Source organism: Ambystoma mexicanum, chromosome 10 (assembly GCF_040938575.1).
Source record: "Ambystoma mexicanum isolate Mex_15411 chromosome 10, UKY_AmexF1_1, whole genome shotgun sequence".
In the NCBI taxonomy this organism is placed as follows: Eukaryota; Metazoa; Chordata; class Amphibia; order Caudata; family Ambystomatidae; genus Ambystoma; species Ambystoma mexicanum.
Genome location: NC_090932.1, coordinates 1016786253 through 1016808035, shown reverse-complemented (window position 1 = coordinate 1016808035; position 21783 = coordinate 1016786253).

Sequence of the window (21783 nt, the reverse complement as noted above, 5' to 3'; positions counted from 1 at the left end):
TTTAAACTTTCCACTCATTTTCGAATTCTATGCTCCTGGTAATCCATTGCTTGTGATTGTTAGTGTCTATGCATTGTTGCTTTGGTGAGAAATTGTATTTACCTTAAGGTTTTTAACACACATTCATTATTTATTTGTCCATTTCCGAGTGTCATTTCATAACATTGCAAGGGGTTTAAAATCAGTTTTCCACTCTTATTTGGTGAGGGAAGGTCAGATTTTGATTCTGCGTTTTGCCTCTTATTCTTGATTGCCTGCTGTGTCTTTCTATCCATCCAGAATTCAATTTGTGGGTTGAGGGAGCATTGCAGGGGGAAATTCTAACTTGGGTTCTATCTTTCCTAAATCAAAAAGTGCTCCTATTCCCTGGTGTTTTGTATATGTTCCACTAGAAGTTTAAACCACGTGCATTTCTTACATTCTCATTGTAATTATCACCACATTGGTGATTGCTGCCCCATATTAAAAATGGTATGATTTCTTTTGAATTTTAAAATGAATAAATAAATATTGTATTTCACCAACCAGCCTGGTTCATGGTCCATTGTGACCCGGGGTATTGGAAAAGGGGGTGTGATACGAGTTATGTACCATCTCAAATTGAATCTGCATAACATAAGGAGAAAAGCATCTCAGTTCTATGCGACCTACTAGGCAGAGACCAAGGTGTGTGTCGGCTGATTGAAATCCTTAACATACCTCTGAAGAGGTGAAGCTGGTAGTGTGACTATTTAGAGACATCAGAGATGTGAGGAGAGAAGGAGAGCGTGGAGTTGGTGACCCTGAGGTCTTTAGCCTCACAGGTAGGAGCAGGAAGAGGGCCAAGAGAGGCCGGCCAAAGAGTGACAGGAAAGGAGGGAGCAGGTGTGCTGATGAGGAGAATATCGGTCTTACTGGCATGAAGGCAGAGATTATTGGCGGCACACCACTCCTGGATAGCAGATAGACAGTCAGAGATGAGAGAAGGAGAAGATGTGGCAGAAGGGAGCCTGAAAATGAGTTGAGTGTCACCCGCATAGAACTGAAAGTTGGGGGAGAGAGCGGCAATGCAGTGGGGAAGAAGTGCCAGGTATTGGTTGAACAGCCATGGAGAGAGGTTAGAGCTCTGGGGAACACACCACAGATAGAGATAGAGGAGAGGAAGGACCCAAGTTGGACCTGGGAGGGTCGATCAGAGAGGAAAGAAGTCAGCCATGCCAGGGCCTGATCAGTGATAACCAGTTTGTCACAGAGATGGTTGAGCAGGATGGCATGGTTGACAGTGTTAAAGGCAGAAGAGAGATCAAGTAAGATGAGGACACACGGGGTGTTGAAATCAAGGCTGGAGAGCAGGTATTCACGGATGTTCAGGAGAGCAGTTACTGTGCTTCTGGCAGCTCTGAAGCCAGACTGATGGTCATGGAGACAACCAACAGATTCAGTATGAAGATTAAGCTGGGAGATGGCCAGCTTTTCCAGGAGTTTGCCTAGGAAAGGAGTGATGGAGATTGGGTGAAAAATAGGGTAAGAATGGTTGGCAGATGGTTTCTTAAAAAGAGGGTGCAAAGGGAGTGTTTCAGGGGGGGAAGGGAAGACTCCAGTGGCGAAGGAGTGGTTACAGAAGTCAGCCAGAGCAGGAGCAAGGGTGTCAATCTGGTCCTTGATGGTTTTGGAGAAACAGGGGTGAACCTGTTTTGACAAGACTTTCATAGAGCAAACTTGTCTAGAAACCTCTTCTGGGGAGAACAGGGGAAAGGCAGAGAAGGGGGGAGGAGAGGTGGCCGAAGAAGGGCCAGAGGAAAAGCAGGGAGTAGACGGAGGAGGCGGAGAGGAAGAGAGGACAGGATATCCTAAGTTTTAGGGATGAAATGCGAAGCCAGGGCCATGCAGAGGGCATGGGAGGGGACAGGAGAGGCAGAGACTGCAGCAGGATTGGCAAGCACCTTGCAGATTTTAAAGAGTTCAGCCGAGTTGTTAGATGCCACAGAGACGCGGGCGTGGATGTGGCCTCTCTTCTTGGTCCGGACAGAGAGCCAGTTTGCTTTTGGAACAGACGGCAGGTCAGTTTGTCAGAGGGTGTACTGGAAGCATGCCATTTCCTCTCAGCCACCCTGCATTTGCATTTAAGGGTGACGAGGTCTGAGTCATACTAAGAGTTGCACTTGGATTTGGGCTTCAAGCGGATCCTCATGACAGGGGCAAGAACATCGAGAGTATCAGATAAAGCAGAGTAGAGCATGGAAAGGGCTGTGTCAGGGTGTGAGTCAGCCAAGGAGGAGGAGGGGGTGAGAAAGTGACGGCGAAAGCCTCAACTGACAAACGCTTCATGGGTCGGATAAGTGTTGGGAGAGAGGTGGACTATCCCACTCCCCTCACCACTCTCGAATGCATGGATCTCACTTGTGCTGAAGGTGGGAGACGTCCTCCCTTCTCCCCAACTTTAATCTGTGTTAACTACTCACTAATTACTAACAAAGAAATCATGTAATTAGACCTTACTAACGCACAAAGACCCCATTTTAGGTAATTCACCAGAAAACATCTTTTACTAGGCCCGAAAATGATCTCTAAAAACCTGTCTCTCCATGGGTCCCACGCCTCACACCACCAGCCCAGGCCCCCACCCCATGGCCCCCACCCCACTGCCGCCTGCCAGCTTCACACAAACCCTGTTCTCACGGAAGTTCAGCTATTCATTGTTGCAACCTTTAGTGCTGTCCCAGACCAGATGAGCCCACTGCACTGTGTGAAACTAGAACAGGGCCCCGCCTGAGATCCCATCTGTCTCCACTAACCTGCTCGTGCCTCCTCTGACCCCCACCCTTTTAAGCTGTAAACTACCAAGCCCATGCCCTTCTGCTCTTTGATACAGATACACATCTGGCCCCCTGTAGTGACCAGAAGAAGATACCCCCAAGGGCCCCGACCCCAGGTACTCATATATTCTTTCTAATCCTAAGACTTGTCTATTTGTACCATGAGGCAGCATGTAGATCAAAACTTCCAAGGTGGGAACCTGGGACGGGGATTCTAGGTTTATGGGTACCAGGGTGCAGAGGGCACAATGCCTGCCTATAACTTATGTATGAACTCTGGGAAGCACCCATATTCCTACCTGACTTTATGAGTGTCATTTGTCTCATGCTCTCAAATGCTGTTTTTGCAACATCAGTTAGTCAGGGAAAGTTTCATTTTGCCGACCTGAACTTCACCTCGCAAAGATGAGCCCAGCTGACCCATGTGCTGCAGGAGTGACGTCTAAGCACCCACCAATCCCATGAGGTCGACACTTATGGATCCATATGTCACCGATGATTTGACGCAATCGAGTTGCAGAATTGTACAGTTCTAATATGTCACTCATGACTCTAGTTGCCTTTTTAATGTGTTGCCGGTGTACCTGTTGGCGGAGCGCTCTCTAGGCAGCAGAGTTCTCTGCGTGCACAATTGACCTTAAATAAACTTTGTTCTACATGCAATCTATCTCCTGGTCTCATTCCCTACTGGGGTGTGTGCATTATTATGACTTTGGAATATTGTGTCGGGAGTGGGCACCTTAATTTGGTGACCATCCGACATGATATTCCCTGATGTTTCCTTACTGCAGCGAGATCCAGGGTTTCCCCGGAAAGGCCGACCGCCATCTACGGCTGACCAGATACAAACAAAAACGCATACACAACAAGGCAGTTTTTGCGGGTCCCGGCTTTGCGAATACCTAACTGCTTGCCGGAGCCGGGCAGGGGCCACGACGGGGAGGCCCCCACTTGTGGATAGACCGCGAACAGTGGCTCTCGGAATACCAAGGGCACGTGAGTATTGATTGCAAGGGGAAGTAAAGGAGGGAAAGGGAAGATGTGGAGCAGATTAATTAAGGGGAACACGCAAGAATTGGGTTTAATGTGCCTGGATGAAGTGATTGTTGAGAACTAAGCGCTTTTTATTTTTCATGGCCATTCGGTTTTTTTATATAAAGGAATACAGTGAGAAAATAAGAGGAGATACGGGAACCTAGCTCTGAAAGGGGGCGGGGGGTGGGAGGCGGCGCCGCATAGCACTGTCCCGACCAGTGCTGGAAATAAGTGAGGAAATGGAATAAAGTAGGAGCCTCGTATATTTAGTGGGCTCGGAAATTAGTAGTATTTAGTATCCATACTGTTCTATAACTGTTGTGGAGGTAGGCCCAGGAGGGGCGAGGGTGATGTGAGTGTTGAGTGTGGGGAAGGAAAACTCAGGGTTGCGTAAAAGGAGTACTAGGGACATACAGGTTTATTTTAGAATGTTTTATGTCATGTTCTTTGTTCAGTGTTGTCAGTGAAATTCTTGGTTTGTCTTGTCGAAATATTTACTGCTTCTATGTAACTGATATGAAAATGAATAACTAATGTTTTGAAAAGTCAATAATTTAAGACTAAAACTGATGCACTAGAGGTTGAGGTGTTAAAGTACAGACAAAACGGCTTTAGATACGCCACTTACACACATTTGCAAGAATCTCCCCTTGTATAGTGATCAAATAAAGAAATAGCATGGCCAGTGGGTAACTGAAATAAAAGGGTAGTGGTCACCTTATATCTGGCCAGAAGGAGGGTCCTTCGATAAAAGTTTATTGGATCATGTAGCAACCTATTTAATGGCAAAATACAAAGCGATCAATAATCACAATTGAAGTCCAAGGGTTTACACATTCTGTCTTAACCCATTACAGTTTTAACGCATCACAGACAGAGCAATTAATTCAACATATTATTCCTCAAACTTTGTTCCCTATAAATTACTAAATGTCCCTACAAAGAACTCTTCCTATCCCTGAATATATGTTGCTAACACTGGTAGTGCGCTGGTGTGTCGCCTGTCAAGGTTAAGGGATGAAAGAGACAATCTTACCCTAACCTCTCTCACTACTTTCCTAAACCACTAAGAGTAGGAGCACACTCACGGAAGTCAAATTTTTCTATTTTTATTCGTATTGCTTCCAATAGTGTGACTTATCAGACTATTTAAAACATTCATACGAAGGAATAGCCCTTGTGGACTAGTTGGATCACTCCATATGCCTATCAGTATTCACTTTTAGTTGCACATTAAAAACTAAATGTAATTCAAACAAGCTCAACTTAAAATATGCTGAGTCAAGGGAGTCGGGTAATCAGCCCGGCCCTCTATTGGTCAACAGGTTTCAGCGGAATAAATCCAGTTCTCCACTTTCTTCAGGACTCAAAACTGTGGCAAATTTGGTCACAGTTGATAGTTAAAAAAGACAGTCTTCTGGTTTCTTGTCTTGCGCTCCATTTTTCTTATTGAGGGAGGGCATTGATTGAATTGTGGGACGTCTCACGGCTCTTTTTCAATCCCTAAAGTGGGGGAAAGAAAATATACAGAGAGGGACTATCAGGACGTATATCATGCTGAGTGTTTAATACTAAAATACTTATGTCAGAACATAACATAAGTCTTACCTCTCTGGGTGTCGCATGTGGGTGTAGATCAGTGGTCTTCAAACTTTTTATGACAAGGCCCCCCTGAGCAAACAATAAATAGTTCGGGGCCCCCCTGCCCCGCCCCTCTGTGTTGATGTTTTTTTTTATAGAGATAGCTGCGAAATGTGTGATGTCCATGCACGATCACACTGGATTGTTTTGTATATGAGACTCTGACAAGCATGCCAATCAAAGAAGTTGCCTTACATTGTAAATACACTAGGCCAGTGGATTTCAAAAATGTTTAGCCTGGGCCCCCCTGAGCAAAATTTGGCCAGGCCGGGCCCCCCAAAAGATGCCAAATGAATAGTATGTATTGCGCACAGTCACTGCACCTTACTCCCAGTATAGTCCCTGGGCTCCCCCACCTGCTCCCATCACAGTGGCTGGGCTCCCTCATCCCACTCCTACCCAGTCCCTGGGCTCTCCCCACACCATCACACACCCTGGGCTCTCCCCACCCTGCTCCCACCACAGTCCCTGGGCTCCCCCATCCCGTTCCCAACACAGTCTGAGAGCCAGAGGCGGCTGGTGAATTTTTTTAAGTGGAGGGGCATATCTATCTCCCCCAAAAATGCCATAGCAACCGAGCACAGTGAGGGTGTCCGAAACAATCAAGAGGGGATCAGGGGGTTTCCCTCCGTGAATTTTTAAAATAAAATAATGGGTTAAAATTATGCATTGTAGAGCATTCTTTCAAAGAAAATGGGTAAATATCCAAACTGCTGGGGGGGATATGTGGGGGGCGGGGGCAGAGGGCAGGCATGACATGTTTTACTGGACATCTATGATAAATGTCCAGCAAAAATATACCATCCCTGTCCCCTGGGCCCCACTAGGCTTAACACAATCAAACACATGGTTATGTGTGTATGCAAGGCGCTGGGGTGCCAAGGGGGAAAGCATGGTATTTTGACTGGACATCTATGATAGAAATCCAGTAAAAAAATACCACACCTGTAGCCTGGGCTCCACAGCGCCTCAGAAGGAGAATTGATTTTGGCAGTTGGGTAGGTGAATTGTGCAACAAAGGCATTTAGGCTTTTTTAAAATGCCTTTGTTGTACAACCCTCCTTCCCCCCCTCTATCCACCACTTGCCAAAATCAGCTCAGCGGACCAAAACAAACTAACACACACATTCATACAGCAATCACTCTATCATTCACACGAGCATCCATCACCATACACTCATACATAACACAAGCATTCACACATCCATACACATGATTCAATAAAATAAATTAACATAAACATACCTTCTGCATTGGCTTGCATGTGGGTGCTGAAACACTCTGTTCCAGGCTGCTCTGTCCGTATGTGCGAGGAGGCGCAGGAGCTCCTCCTCGCACCTACAGACATGCAGTGCTCCAGCCAGCATTTCCAATGAGCTTTGCAATGCTGGCGAAGCAAAATGCCCCAGTCTTGCATGGCTCAGTGAGCATGTGCGGCTGGGGAATGAACTGAACTGTCAAAGGTAAATAGGGTTGCCCTTTGACAGGTCAGCCAGCCCAGGAGCACTCCCTCTTCTGGAAAAAGCAGCTGAGGGAGTGCTCATTGTTTCACTGGGCTGGCTACTTAGCTCCTCTATAATGGGTGAGGGTGCCACTGGGTGGGCACCCCCTCACCATTATGGATGAGCCGCCAGGTTTAGACTGGCCTACTGGCCTGTTCCCCTTCCCTTTGTCAATACAAATAAAATATCATATCATATCACAGGGCAATGCTTGTACCAAAAATACAAAATGCTAGTGTGGGCCAGTCAAAATGTGCCCCCTTTTTGGCCAATGTGGGCCAGTTTGATGAGTTACTTCCCTACGCAGTTAGTAATTTTGACAATTGTTGCTGAATAAATATTCTATAAATATCACAATGCACTTACATTTTAACACAAAGCACCCCTTTGGGTACTATTTAAACAGTCTGTTAAATAATATCCATTTACAATGCTGGGCTCTCGCGGCTCCCCCAGGAGCAGAAATCGATGTGCTAGACATCACGAATGTCAATACAAACAATAAAAACAAAAAGAGGACTAATATGTCGCACGGCGACGAGATTACGTGTTGTAACGTGTAAATAGCCGGACTTCCCAATATGGCGGTCGGGACGCCACTCGAGTGAGAAGCCAAACAAGTGCTCCGTAGAAGGCGAGAATGTGTTGTCCTCTATGCTCTGTAGTGCTAAATATGAAAAAGCTTGCACACACGGTTGTGAGCATTAGAGTATGATCGAGGTGCATAACACAGTGGCAACATCTAGCATCCACTTCATACTAACTTAACATTAAAGCAGAGATCTCTTTGCCATCCGCGTTTTGTTGCTTTCCTTTGGAATGAAACACAGCCTGTCTAGACGACACAGACGAGATTTAAGAAATATGAAATTTTCGAATGCACTGTCTAAAAATGACTGATGCGCGAAACCCTGTGTTAACATTTTAAATGACTTCGCAGATAATGTCAACAAAAAACGCGAGACACAGATGCAATTGGCTAATGGAACTTGCCTAATGGATGGGGGGAATAATATGCATTTACATGTCAAATTTGTAAAATCCCGAAAGCATAGGACCTTAAAAAAATAAAACAAGAATATTCTCGCCCCAAACCAGATAATCAAGTACCATTATGAAACGTAACACACCCGCCGAAATTGCGAATAAGAACACAACTATGGGGATGAGTATACTGTAACCACTTGGTCTATAGATTATAAACAACAAATACCCATCTGATGGCATAGGCACAACAGAAGAGTAATTAAGAACTATATACCAGCAAGTCATGGAGCACAATAGAGTGTTTGAAAAGGATCTCTGATACTACAGAATAGAGACCATCTAGACCCACATAAGACACCCAGAGAGGTAAGCCTTATGTTATGTTCTGACATAAGTATTGTAGTATTAAACACTCAACATGATATATGTCCTGATAGTCCCCCTCTGTATATTTTCTTTCCCCCACTTTAGGGATTGAAAAAGAGCCGTGAGACGTCCCACAATTCAATCAAGGTGCCCTCCCCCAATAAGAAAAATGGAGAGCATGACAAGAAACCAGAAGACTTTCTTTTTTAACTATCAACTGTGACCAAATTTGCCACCGTTTTGAGTCCTGAAGAAAGAGGAGAACCGGATCTATTCCGCTGAAACCTGTTGACCAATAGAGGGCTGGGCTGATTACCCGACTCCCTTGACTCAGCATATTTTAAGTTGAGCTTGTTTGAATTACATTTAGTTTTTAATGTGCAACTAAAAGAGAATACAGATAGACATATGAAGTAATCTAACTAGTCCACAAGGGCTATTCCTTCATATGAATGTTTTAAATAGTCTGATAAGTCACACTATTGGAAGCAATACGAATAAAAATAGAAAAACCTGACTTACATAAGTGTGTTCCTACTCTTGGTGGTTTAGGAAAGTAGTGAGAGAGGTTAGGATAAGTTTCTCTTTCATCCCTTAACCTTGACAGGCGACACACCAGCGCACTACCAGGGTTAGCTACATATATCCAGGGATAGGAAGAGTTCTTTGTAGGGACATTTAGTAATCTATAGGGAACAAAGCTTGAGGAATAATATGTTAAATTAATTGCTCTGTCTGTGATGTGTTAAAAAATACAAAGGGAAACAGCTTCAAAATAGATGAGAAGTGTTAGATTTGTGGAGGATGTTCGAGGAAACGCCCCCTACAAAAAAACACGAAAAGGAAATGGAGCACACAGCATTGCCAAATGATGAAGGTGAGGATAAGGGGAAAGAAAGAGAAGAACCCAAGAAAATATACCCATTGCTTACAAAACCTGCAGAAGGGTACATGGACCCTGTGTATGTACCAGGAGCCACTAAACCTTTGACTGCAGCCACTGCACCTTTGACTATGGCCACTGCACCACCTCCTCCATACGTCCCATCGGGCATTACTCCAGCCCCCACCGGGCACACCACTCGAGATCTAGAGGTAGTATTAACATCTCCCCAGGCAGAACTGGCCCGATTACGAACACTGTGCGAATCAACATTACCTTTGTAATGCAGTCACCATCACCACCCATGCCAATAAGTACTGCTGCATTACCTGAAAATGGATGGAAATCCAGGGATTTCCTTTCCAGAATAGACAGTGCTCCAATAAAAGCAGTACGAGTGGAACGAGAAGGCAAGGCAGAATGTTTGGGATATGATTCATTATCCTCAGAAAGGGAAGAGGAATGTTGGTGTGACTTTGAGACCGATGAAGGGGCAGTGGGAGGGGTACAGCCAATACAAAGGACTACCCCGCCAGTAATGGCAACAGAGGAAGGATGGGAGGGAAGGCTCCGAGGTTAGGGAGGATGTCATTGGCAAAAAAGAAAGTATTGAAAGGGCATAAGGGGAAGGTGACATCAAAATTGCAGATGTCCCTCATCCACAAAGGACTGGGGCAACCTCATTGTATACCTTGGGCATTGATGGATGCAATCTCCTCCAAAGAGTTCCCACCGCTCTCGGGGCGTGCGGGAAAATGGATATATGCATTTGAAAAGAATACAGCAGGAGTGCCATTAGCAATTGGGAACATAAAGAGCCTTTTAATATCTGCAGTGGGAGATCAGGCAAACTCAGTGTGGGTGATGGCGGGGTTCCTAGGGGTGACCATGTGGAATGACATGTATGACGGGGCATCCTTTAACCATGTGCAGACGCGAGTATGGGATGCACTGCGGAGGACTTTCCCTGACACCCCAGATTTACACTCGGTAATGCAATGTACCATGGGAGATGAGGAGGATGCTGCGCAATTCATTCTTCAGGTGCAGGAGTTGTAGCGGGCAGAGACGGGCACTGCCTGGGACCAGTCTACCTCCCTTTTCTATGTATCACTAAGCAAGGCCTCCCAAAGGAGGTACAGAAGGCTCTTGATAAAATTGCTATGATAGAAGCCAAGGGGTGGCCAGAAATAAAAAGCATTATAGTGCACCACTGCAGGAGGATCAAAGAAAGGGAAAAAGAAATAGCTCAGAGGAGATTAGCAGACAAAGCAAAACTGCTACAGAGTAAGTTAGTGAAGGTTGCGGCAGTAACTGCTGCACCTCCCTTGGAATGTCAGGGAGAAGAAGGGGAGGGGCCGATAGCACTACAGGCCAGAATGGCAGCTGCATGGGTAGACAACAGACAAGTGCAATGGGGTGGCGAGAAACGGTACACAGGACCTCAATGGCAGGGAAGACTAGCAAAAGGAAGAGGCGGTATCATGGATCACGAGGAGGAGGTGGTGGATATGCATGTGGAGGGCAAGGACCGGGAGTAGCCCTGGACCATGTTGGTCGTGCGGGAGGTAGGGACACTTTGCCAGGGAATGTCGTATCCGGCCTTTAGCAAGTTATCAGAACACACAGAGGTACATCAGCGAACAACAATATGGACACCCACACCCAGGTATTCCGTATGGACTCTCTATGGGCCCCTGTACACAGGGTGGGCAGCCCAACAATAGGCCCGCACTGGGGTACCCTGCACAAACCCGTCCACCGCAGCAAAATCCCATTGTACACACACATGCAAACCCATTTGCCAGCACAGCTAACGGAGCTCCAGCACCTTATCAAGGAACGTGTGTGTTAAGTGAACATTTTTTCTCTTGCCCAGGAACAAACAGCCACCCAGATTAGGACAGCCCACAGAGAGCCCTTGCGTGTCCAGTCCTATCCACTACCTTACGTCCAGACGAGGAACCACTGGTGGGGGCAGAGATAGGAAACAAACAGTTCTTCTTTATGGTAGACTCTGGCAGAGAAATCATGTTTATGTGAAGGTGATTTTCCGTTATCTGGCAAGAATCTCGAGACGCAGGTATTTTCTGGGGCTGTAGTCATGGTTCTTTACACAGAAGAGCTGGATGTCAAAATAGGAGGAAGAACGGTGTGAAGACCCCTACTGTATCATGAGGACCCGCCCGTAAATTTACTGGGACGACACTTACTGATTAGGCTGAACATGACCATCGCATTTACAGACAGAAGGGTGGTATGTTCCACCCCGGGTATGTGCTCCATGCGAGCAATGCTTCTCATAGAGACAATAGCAAACGAGGCAGCTGTCCGGGTGGGGTACCAACCAACGCAGACATGTTTGTTTGTGGTATGTAGGTGTTCGCAAGGGTGGTGCCAGAGATTCCACGTAAGGATTGGAGAGTGCCCTCTGATTTAGTTTTTCACCCAGTAGCGACCCCCATTTTGTCTCTTGATTTACAAGGGGTTCACGTTTCTGCAAAACGTATTGTGGCAATTGGACTGGACAGGCATGGGTGTGAGTGAAGGACAGTATTGTGTATTGACCCAAACATAGCACTGCGTGAATTAACTGATGAAGAACTGTTCACTGATGATGACACTGATGGTGAAATAATATAAGAAATATGTATGCCATGTGACATAATGGTACAAAATAGATAAGTGACAAACCCCCTCATGGCCATTGTTGGTGCACCGCCATCTTTCTGTGATGAAGATTTACAATTAGTGCCACCCAATTCATGGACTACAAACCACCATGATGTAGGGTTATTGAAGGAAGTGACCCCAATAAAAATAAAGATCAAACCAGGAGCAGTGTTGCCCAGAGTAAGACAGTAGCCCCTATCAAAAGAAGCAGAGGAGGGCACTATTCTTAGAGAGGCACAGATCCACCCTACTGATGAGGTCCAACCAGACCGAAACACGTGTCTGGGGTTTCTGTTGGTACTCTTGTTCAGAGGAGAATTGCCTAGCATTTCGGTGCTGGACTGCCCCAGGGCAGGACAAAGACTGATATGTTTGGGATATTTCTTCTCTGTGAAAGATAGTGAGCTAAAGACTCTGGGTAAGTCTCTCGTAACCAGGACTAATGTCTGGCAGAGGGACTCCCAGGACCCCCCTTGTTAATTTGCATATTTCAGTAACTTTGGGTCTCACCCTAACTTACTAGGGGAATCCAGACGTGGACCCCTTGCTCACTATTCTTAGAGAGGCACAGATCCACCCTACTGATGAGGTCCAACCAGACCGAAACACGTGTCTGGGGTTTCTGTTGGTACTCTTGTTCAGAGGAGAATTGCCTAGCATTTCGTTGCTGGACTGCCCGAGGGCAGGACAAAGACTGATATGTTTGGGATATTTCTTCTCTGTGAAAGATAGTGAGCTAAAGACTCTGGGTAAGTCTCTCGTAACCAGGACTAATGTCTGGCAGAGGGACTCCCAGGACCCCCTTGTTAATTTGTTTATTGAAGGAAGTGGCCACAATTAAAAAATAAAGATCAAACCAGGAGCAGTGTTGCCCAGAGTAAGACAGTACCCCTTATCAAAAGAACCAGAGGAGGGCATAAAAGACACAATATATACACTATTGCAACAGGGCATCATTGTACCCTCAAATTCCCCATGCAATACTGCAATTTATCCGATTAAGAAAGCGAAAGGGGGGTCGTGGAAGATGGTGCAGGACCTCCACCCACTTAATGATATTGTCCAAAAATAGTTCCCTCTTGTCCCGAACCCCGGCATCCCCTTTGTGCAGTATTCCGAAACAGGCCACCCACTTCACTATAGTGGACTTGAAAAATGCCCCTTGATCCAGGCTCTCAATACCGGACAGCATTTTCTCTAGGGGGGCGGGGGGTATGAGGATTGCCGATTGCCCCAGGGGTACTGTGAAAGCCCAAGCATTTTCAACAGAATATTGCACAAAGATCTCAGCAATATTGCTGTTCAAAGCACCATCATTCAATATGTTGATGACCTAGTGTGCAGTGAAGGGGAGGAAATATGCAGAAAAGACTCAGTCACATTGTTAACATTATTGGCCCACAAGGGGTATAAGGTAGATAAGAACAAACTTCAATACTGTTTGGCGGAGGTGTTGTATCTGGGCCAATTAATATCCAAAGGTGGCAAGAGAATAATTCCTGACAGAGCTGTGACAGTACGAGCGACAGCTAGACCGCACACAGTGAAGGACATGCAAACGTTTCTTGGCATATGTAATTACTGCAGGGCATGGATCTTAGATTATGCCACGTACAAATGACCCCTACTGCAAGCTTTAAAAGAAGCACAAAAAGAGAACACAGCCATAACACAGATGCCTGAAATGCATAATGCTTTCACAACATTAAAAGAACTGATATGCACAGCACCTGTCCTCGCCACACCTGATTATGAACGAGAATTTATCTTGTTTTCACACTCAAATGGAACACTGATGACAGCAGTATTGACACAAAAAACATAATTGGGCCATAAACCACTAGCTTATTACAGTGATACTCTTGGTTTAGTGATGGAAGGCCACTTTGCGTGCGAACAGGCTCTTGCTGCAGCAGCCTTCGCAATCGAAAAGAGCTCCACAATTGTGATGGGATGTTCAGTAACGTTGTTTGTTGAACATTCTCTGTTTGCCATACTTGAGCAGTCGAAATCCACACTTACCACACAAAGGGCCACTGCTTATTAGATCATAATTGCAAGGCAAATGTTCATGTGATAAGTTGCAAAACAGTGAACCCAGCTGCGTTCCTCACCGAGCCATGCACAGTGGAAGATATGCAAACACATGATTGTGCCACCTATGAGGGGGACTGAGGCGACATTCCTAAAGCAAGCGAGATTCCTTTGAGTGAAAGTGAAGTATATTTTGTAGATGGGTCAGCGTCCATTTCCCCCGAGACTGGTGAAAAGCATGTTGGTGCCGCAGTAGTAAAGTTGGAGGAAGGGGAATACGAGGTGTTGATACAGAAGAGATTGCCAATGCATTTTTCAGCTCAAGCAGCAGAATTAGTAGTGTTAATAGAACCACTCCATGCAGCCAAAGGGTGTGCAGTGACAATATACACAGATTCAGCATATCTAACGACCATGGTACATGCTGGACTCTCTAGATGGAAGAGAAGGGGATTCAGGAGATCAGATTGGTCACCAGTGCCCCATGCAGGGCTATTAAATGAACTGATAGAGGCACTTGCAGAACCATCAATAGTAGCCCTGGTAAAATGCCAAGCCCATACTAATAACAAAGACGAAATATCACTAGTAAACGCGGCGGCGGCGGATACTGCCGCAAAACAAGCAGCGTACCTCCAGAAAGACTTAGCTACAGAATGTGTGATGAAAGAACTAGCGGATGAGCCCAAAGACAGCAGCTACAACTCCCTCCCCACAGTGCAAATAATAGTGCTCCAGAGAAAATCACCCCAGTCAGAACAAGAACTATGGGTAAAACGAGGCTGCACACAGTCAACCACAGACCACCTATGGAGACAGGACACAATGGGGGAAGTAGTGATGCCTGTGGAATTGTTGCACATAGCATTTGCACAGTTACACTTTCCAACTCACACATCAAAACAACACATTGTGGCTGACATCCAGGAGGATTGGTTCATCCCGAACCTCCAGGAACATGTTAATAAATTGATGATTGAATGTATAACATGCCAAACATTCAGTTCTGGAAAGACTCTCAGAACATTGCGGGGGACATTGCCCGGCCCCATTAGACCTTTCGTTGAACTGCACATTGATTATGCCGACATGGGAGAAAGTTGCAATTATTTGTAGTGGTTTGTCCCTTTTCTTGCTGGCTGGAGGCTGGACCCTGTGTTCACCCAGATGCAAAATGTGCAGCGAAATTTCGAGTAAGAGAAATATTCCCACATTGGGGCATATGTGATGTCATACGCTCCAACAATGGGACTCCCTTCTGTGAATGACCTCTTCAAAGAAGTGACAACATTATTGGGAATAAAGCATAAAATGAGTTCAATGTATCACCTGCAAGAAAACGGGATGGTAAAAAAGATCAACGGCCTTCTCAAAAGTAGATTGTCCAAACTATGTCACAATCTCAAAAAGAATTGGGTTTATTGTCTCCCACTGGCCTTGTTTCAACTGCGCACCCAATCAAGTAAGGACCACCATTTGTCCCCCATGAAATAGTAACTGGGCGACAAATGCAAACACCCTTGTCCCCGGTAAGAAGAATGTCCGATGCCCATAGAAGTGCCACAGTACCACTAGAGGAATTCAAGGAATACCTTCCGCAGCTTACTGGTGATTTTGAAACAAACAGTTCCACCGTTTACTAGGGAAAATGAAACTGATACTTCAACACCCTCAGCAGATAGCCCATCAAACCCTTTAATGCCTGGAGAACTAGTATATGTCAGTAGCTTTGTACGCAGGTGGAACAGTCCAAGATATCATGGCCCTTATGAGGTTATATACTGCACACCTTTGGCAGTAAAGGTGAAGGACCTGAAATACTGGATCCATCTGTCAGATGTCAGAAAATCACATGACAGTGTGGTACCAGAAACACTCCAGGAAGGTGAACAAGAGACAGCAACTCCTTAATGAATAACATGATAACACAGCACAATGACATAAGAGATAGTTGAGCAATAGCAATATAATAGTACAAGAGAAACGTATGTCTTCAGAAATAATGTATTGCGTGCCAGGCTCTCTCTCTTTTTCTCTCTCTCTCTTTTTCTCTCTCTCAAAATTGCAACTGTACCTTTAAATATTTAACAATGCTGATGAACTGAAAATGTGTTTAACCCCTTATATCCCACTCTGTAGGTGCAACAATGACAGAAAGTAGCTCCGTGATTGCAAATAGAATTCTGTTAGATAGTAATATGAATAGTATAAGTGCCACTAGAGTGTATTCTTATGAGTGCTGCCTTTATTTTACGGCCATTGTATTATCCACCATTTTCTATGTCTGGGGTTGTATTAGAGTATTACTTTTATTGTTGGAGACATAAAAGAACGGGGGCGTGGGGGGAAACTAATACAAGAAGGCAGCAGACTAATATGGGATGTTGTGAAACTAGTATGGGACTATAATACTTTTTTAAATATTACCACACTACACAAGAATCGTACAGAGGTGTCATCACTGCTCGAGCCATTTGCAATGAATGAAAGTGAAAATGTAATGACCTGTACACAACCAGACCTCCTACCTCAAATGTAAATAGTGTATATACTCTGTCTCCTATGGATATGTTCTTAGTGTCCGATAAATTAATAGCCCAAACAATTGACATAGATATACTGCCTAAGGCCTTGTCAGATCACGCCCCGGTCCTACTCACGCTGGCCTCTTTTCAGGCCCGGCCAAGTCCGCCGCGGTCCTGGCAATCGAATGAATTCCTCCTGGGGGATCCCCAGTTCCGCTCATGTATTTCAGAGGCTATTAACCTTTACTTTAATGAGAATGAGACAGAGGCACTGCCGTATACAAAGATATGGAATGCAGCGAAGGCTGTGCTTCACAGACAGGTAATTGCTTACTCGGCAGAGAAAGGTAGGGCCAGGAAACAAATACAAGCCCAGTTGGAGCTGGAGCTTCGGAAACGGGAAGAGGCACATAGGTGCAGACCTACTCGGAGTCGGAAACGGGAGGTGAGGATAGCCCAGAGAGCCCTCGAGACTCATCATATGAGCCGTGCAGCGTATATTATGATGAGAGCTAAGCAATACTACTATTCTAAAGGTAACAAGGCCAATCCGCTATTAGCAGCCAAGCTGAAACAAAGGGCGAGCCTCAATAGGATTGAGGCACTGGTGGATGGGGAAGGAAAGAGGGTCACATCAGAGAGAGAGAAACTATGCGTAGTGAAGGAGTACTTTAGGGCTCACTCTGCCCCCCACCAGACAGATGTACGTATGGCAGAGGGGTTCATACGAGATGCGCATTTGCCACAGTTGCCTCAAGCAACCCGTGAGCTTTTAGAGGAGCCAATTACAAGGGAAGAGATAGAAAACGTGATTTGCTCCCTTCCTCTGGGTAAGGCCCCAGGACCTGACGGGTTCACAAATAAATTCTATAAGAACTTTAGGGCTGAGCTCTCCCCTTATTTAGCAAAACTCTTTAATAACATCTGGGCAACGGGGTCGGTCTCGGAGTCTATGGCAGACTCCACCACAACATTGGTTTTGAAACCCGGAAGAAATCTGATTGAATGCGCATCTTACCGACCAATTACTTTACTAAATACGGATGCGAAAATACTAAGTAGGGTGATAGCAGGGCGCCTTGGGGAGGTTCTTCCGGCGCTAGTGGAGAGAGACCAAACGGGGTTTATACGGAACTGTTGACCCAAGATAATATACGTTGGACGATAGATTTGATAGCTCTGGCCCCTAGACTGCCAGGTAAATTGTTGCTGCTATCATAAGATGCCCATCGGGCTTTTAACAGTATGTCTTGGAGTTACTTACAGTTGGTACTAGAGAGATTCAGGTTTGGCCCCAGATTTTTGAGGTTAATTCTTTCTAATTACCAGTTTCCCTCCACTAAAGTCAAAGTGAATGCGAACAGGACCCCAGCGATCCGTTTGTACAGGGGCACTAGGCAGGGTTGTCCCATGTCCCCTTTGGTTTTTGCATCAACTTTAGCGCCTTTAGCACAACATGTCAGATTGAGTAGGGAGATCATGGGCTTTGAATTTGCAGGACAATGCCATAAGATAGCGTTATACGCTGATGACCTTCTATGTTTCCTGAAGGATGCAACTAAGTCCATCCCGCCCCTGATACGCTTATTGTCCTATTTTGAAAACATTTCTGGCTTTGGGGTGAATGCAAGTAAATCGGTGGGTATGGCATTAACTGAGTGCGCAGAGAATCTGGAGGAGTAACAAGCGGCCTTTCCCATTCCCTGGTCTTCTACAAACATTCCCTACCTAGGGATTAAACTGACCCCGACCTATGCAAGCCTATTTAAGGCAAGTATATCATCACTATTTAGAGAGGCTAAAGAATGGCTTTGTCGATGGGATTCATAGGAAGAGTCATGGTTGGGCAGTGTGAGTGCGGTAAAGATGTCTCTTATCCCGAAACTGCTATATGCCTTCTATTTGTTGCTGATACGGATTACCGAGAGGGATCTTATAGATATGCAGAAGGAGATAGGACGCTTTATGTGGGGAAATAAGAGGCCTAGAATACCCTATAAATTCTTGACGAGAAAGACGATACAGGGGGGTATAGGTCTGCTTTCGGTTCAGCGCTACTACAGGGCGGCGCAGGTGGCTCCTATGTTAGCCTGGGGGAGTTCCACTGAAACTCCTAAATGGCAGGAAATAGAGCAGGAAGCCTCTCCATTGCTGTTAGAGTATTTCCCTTTCCTGCCCAAGGAGGCGCGAAACTATAAGGGGGGACCTCTGCCCACAACGCTTGCTACGCTTCAAAGCTGGGATATGGTGAGAGTACAAAGGGGGCTAGCTCTGGGTCCACTGTCCCCTGTGGCACAAAATCCAGCATTTACACCGGGACTAGCTCCCAGCTCATTTCAAGGGTGGGAATCAAATGGACCATTGAGGTTTAGGGACTTATATGTAGACCAGGAACCACTGACATCCCAGGAGTGCAAGGAGAAGTTTGGACTGTCGGAGGGGGAACGGTTTAGGTACATACAGCTAAGACACTGGTTGACTAATACGGAAAACTCGCCAAGCTGTCAGCAGAGCGCCATTTGGTATAGAACTGAGAATTCTTGAGGGGCAGAGCTCACATAGGCTGACGGCTTGATATGGCCTTCTAGAAAATGTCTCAGAGGGTGAAAAGCTCCCCTACATGTTATCGTGGGAAAGAGAGTTAGGGGTTGAAATCCCAGAGGAATCCTGGCAGCACATATGGCATAGAGCACACAAGAGCTCCAGATGTACATTGGTAAAAGAAAATGCAATTAAGATATGCTTCCGTTGGTACTTCCCACCGACTAGATTGCATGCCATGAACCCCGGGTATCCGGATACATGCTGGCATGGGTGTGGAGAAAAGGGTGATCTAGGGCATATGTGGTGGCATTGTGCGGTCATCCAGGACTATTGGTTAGAGGTCCGTTCCAAGATCAAGGATGTTACTGGCACGCTGCTTCCTATGGACCCGCGTATACTAATCCTTGGTGACGTGCCGGAAGATGGGTCCTTCCCGATGACGGGGTCCAGAGCAGCCCTATTTGCGCATTTACTTACTGCGGCACGAATCACCAGGGCTCGATTTTGGAAGGCGGTGGAGGGACCACAGGTGGCATACTGGTGGCTGAAGGTGTGGGAATTGATGGGTCTTGAAAAGCTCACTGCTACGCTAGAAGGGAAGCTATCGAGGTTCAGCCGGATCTGGGACCCTTTCTTGGACTATGAGGAGGATAGGGAGCAGATTTACTTTAGGTCAGACCTGATGAGGCACTTTATGAACTCCTGACAGACTTGAAAATGCGTACTTTGCACAGAATGGATATTGCTATGAATTGCACAGGCTCCAATTTTATTGAATGTTGTTTTTTTTTTTCTCTCTCTCCCTTTCCCGCTTCTTCTGTTTGTTTGTGCTTACATTGTTCTCCAATTGATTGTTGATAAATGAATTTGTTCATGATCTAGTTAAAGTTGAATTTGATGAATTGATAATGCAACGTTATGCTTCGCTGAATGGATATGGACTCAAGGGAAGGTACTCTGGACTGAAATTTGACGTGATGTATGTGCTCCTTCCCCTTGCATTACTACTGTTGGATCAATTGGTTTTCTTGAAAAATGTATAAATAAATAAATTTAAAAAAGACGTGGGTCTCTTCCCCATTTATCGCTCATGTGCTTTTGGTGCACACGAAACGCACAGTGTCGATGGTAGAAGGTACAAAAGATCATTAACTAAGTCAATACGCAGGCAGAAGCGGCAAACAAAAAAATCAAAATATGACGCATACCACGGGTTGGGATTGGATGTGGTGGAGGATCTTCGTCATTCGGACCAGTCTAACAAGTGGTATTCTGATATGAGCACCACAGGGAGACAGGCCACAAATGGTAGCTGATATGTGTGTTAACTGATACCTCATGCGTCAGGGACGCATAAGGTTTTAGTGCCACAAGAATCCCCCTTAGTGGAAGCCCAGTGTCTCGTTCATCTCGCACTATGTAGGATAACTTACAATTGCTTCCTCCTGATGAAAAGCTGTGCAAGAAGAAACCTCAAGATATGACATGCTTTAAAGAGCCATTCTTTGCAATCAAAGGGACAATGTTCGTGGAAAACAAGTGGCAAGATGCAACAGTGATCTGCAAAGCAGAAGCGCTACGTGGCCTATCGGACAAGAGACTGAAAGGGATGGAGGACACATGCTCCCACATGTGGTCTCAACACATCAGGAAACAAACATGGGTCACAGCTCTCGAAAAACCAATCAAGATCCGGCATGAAGAAAAATATGAACTGTGTTTCCAGGGGGAAGGAAGAGTACCCATGGGCTCTAACACACGCTGCAACAGAACTCTTGTGATACCTGACATGCAAAAAGGAACAGCTGAATTGATGGACCACTACTGGGTGTGTGGCAAACAGGCATACTTGCACCTCCCACCATCATGGAGGGGCCACTGTGCTTTGGAAACGCTGCACTCTGCACTGCTGGTGATTCCGGAGGACCATATCAAGGGGAAGGGTGTGCCCAATCCACAGCAACTGGCACCCAAACCTGCAAGTGAAGAACACCCCCATCTATGATGTGCTATCAGAAGACAAACTGCAAGACCAAGAGTCCCGCAGAAAGAGAGCATCCAATTACCTCTCGAAACACTCTTCAAACCTCTTGTCGCGAATACCTGATCAGTATAAGCTATTCAACTCAGCAGAGAAATACTTTGCATCACTTATCCCCAGCATCCAGGCACAAGCAAATGCCAAGTGGCTCCAAATTGTGCGCTGGGAGCTGATCCAGTTGGCCAACAACACAGAAGAAGGATTCAATGTAATAAAGGTTGATCTAAGAGCACTTAGACTGATGACAATGCAAAATTGTTATGTGCTAGACCTGCTTACAGCTATGGAAGGCAGTGTTTGCCGAAAAATCGGGAGTGCATGTTGCACGTTCGTGCCTTCTTCAGACGCTGAAAATGGGACACTCGCATGTAATATCAGCACTTCATGAACTTGGAGTGCGAATAAAAGAAGAAGGCAGCGTTGAAGCTAATGACTGGTTTAGTGAGGCATTGGACTGGGTACCATCATGGCTTGCGAATGCAATGAAGTTACTGGTCCCTGTCATGGTCTTCCTCCATGTGATCTTTGTGTGCCAACTGGGAGTACAATGTTGTGCAGAGGCAATTCCTAATAGTGCGATGATGATGGTGACTGTGGGCAATCCAAATAGAAACTGGAAAATGCCTCATGGTACTAGGGAAGCCCAAGTATAAACAGGAGAAAGTGACAAACCCAAATATTGCATGGTGGCCCTTTACAACACAGAGGATATAGTAGAAACCTTATGGCACACAACCATCAAGCAGCCCTGGGATTT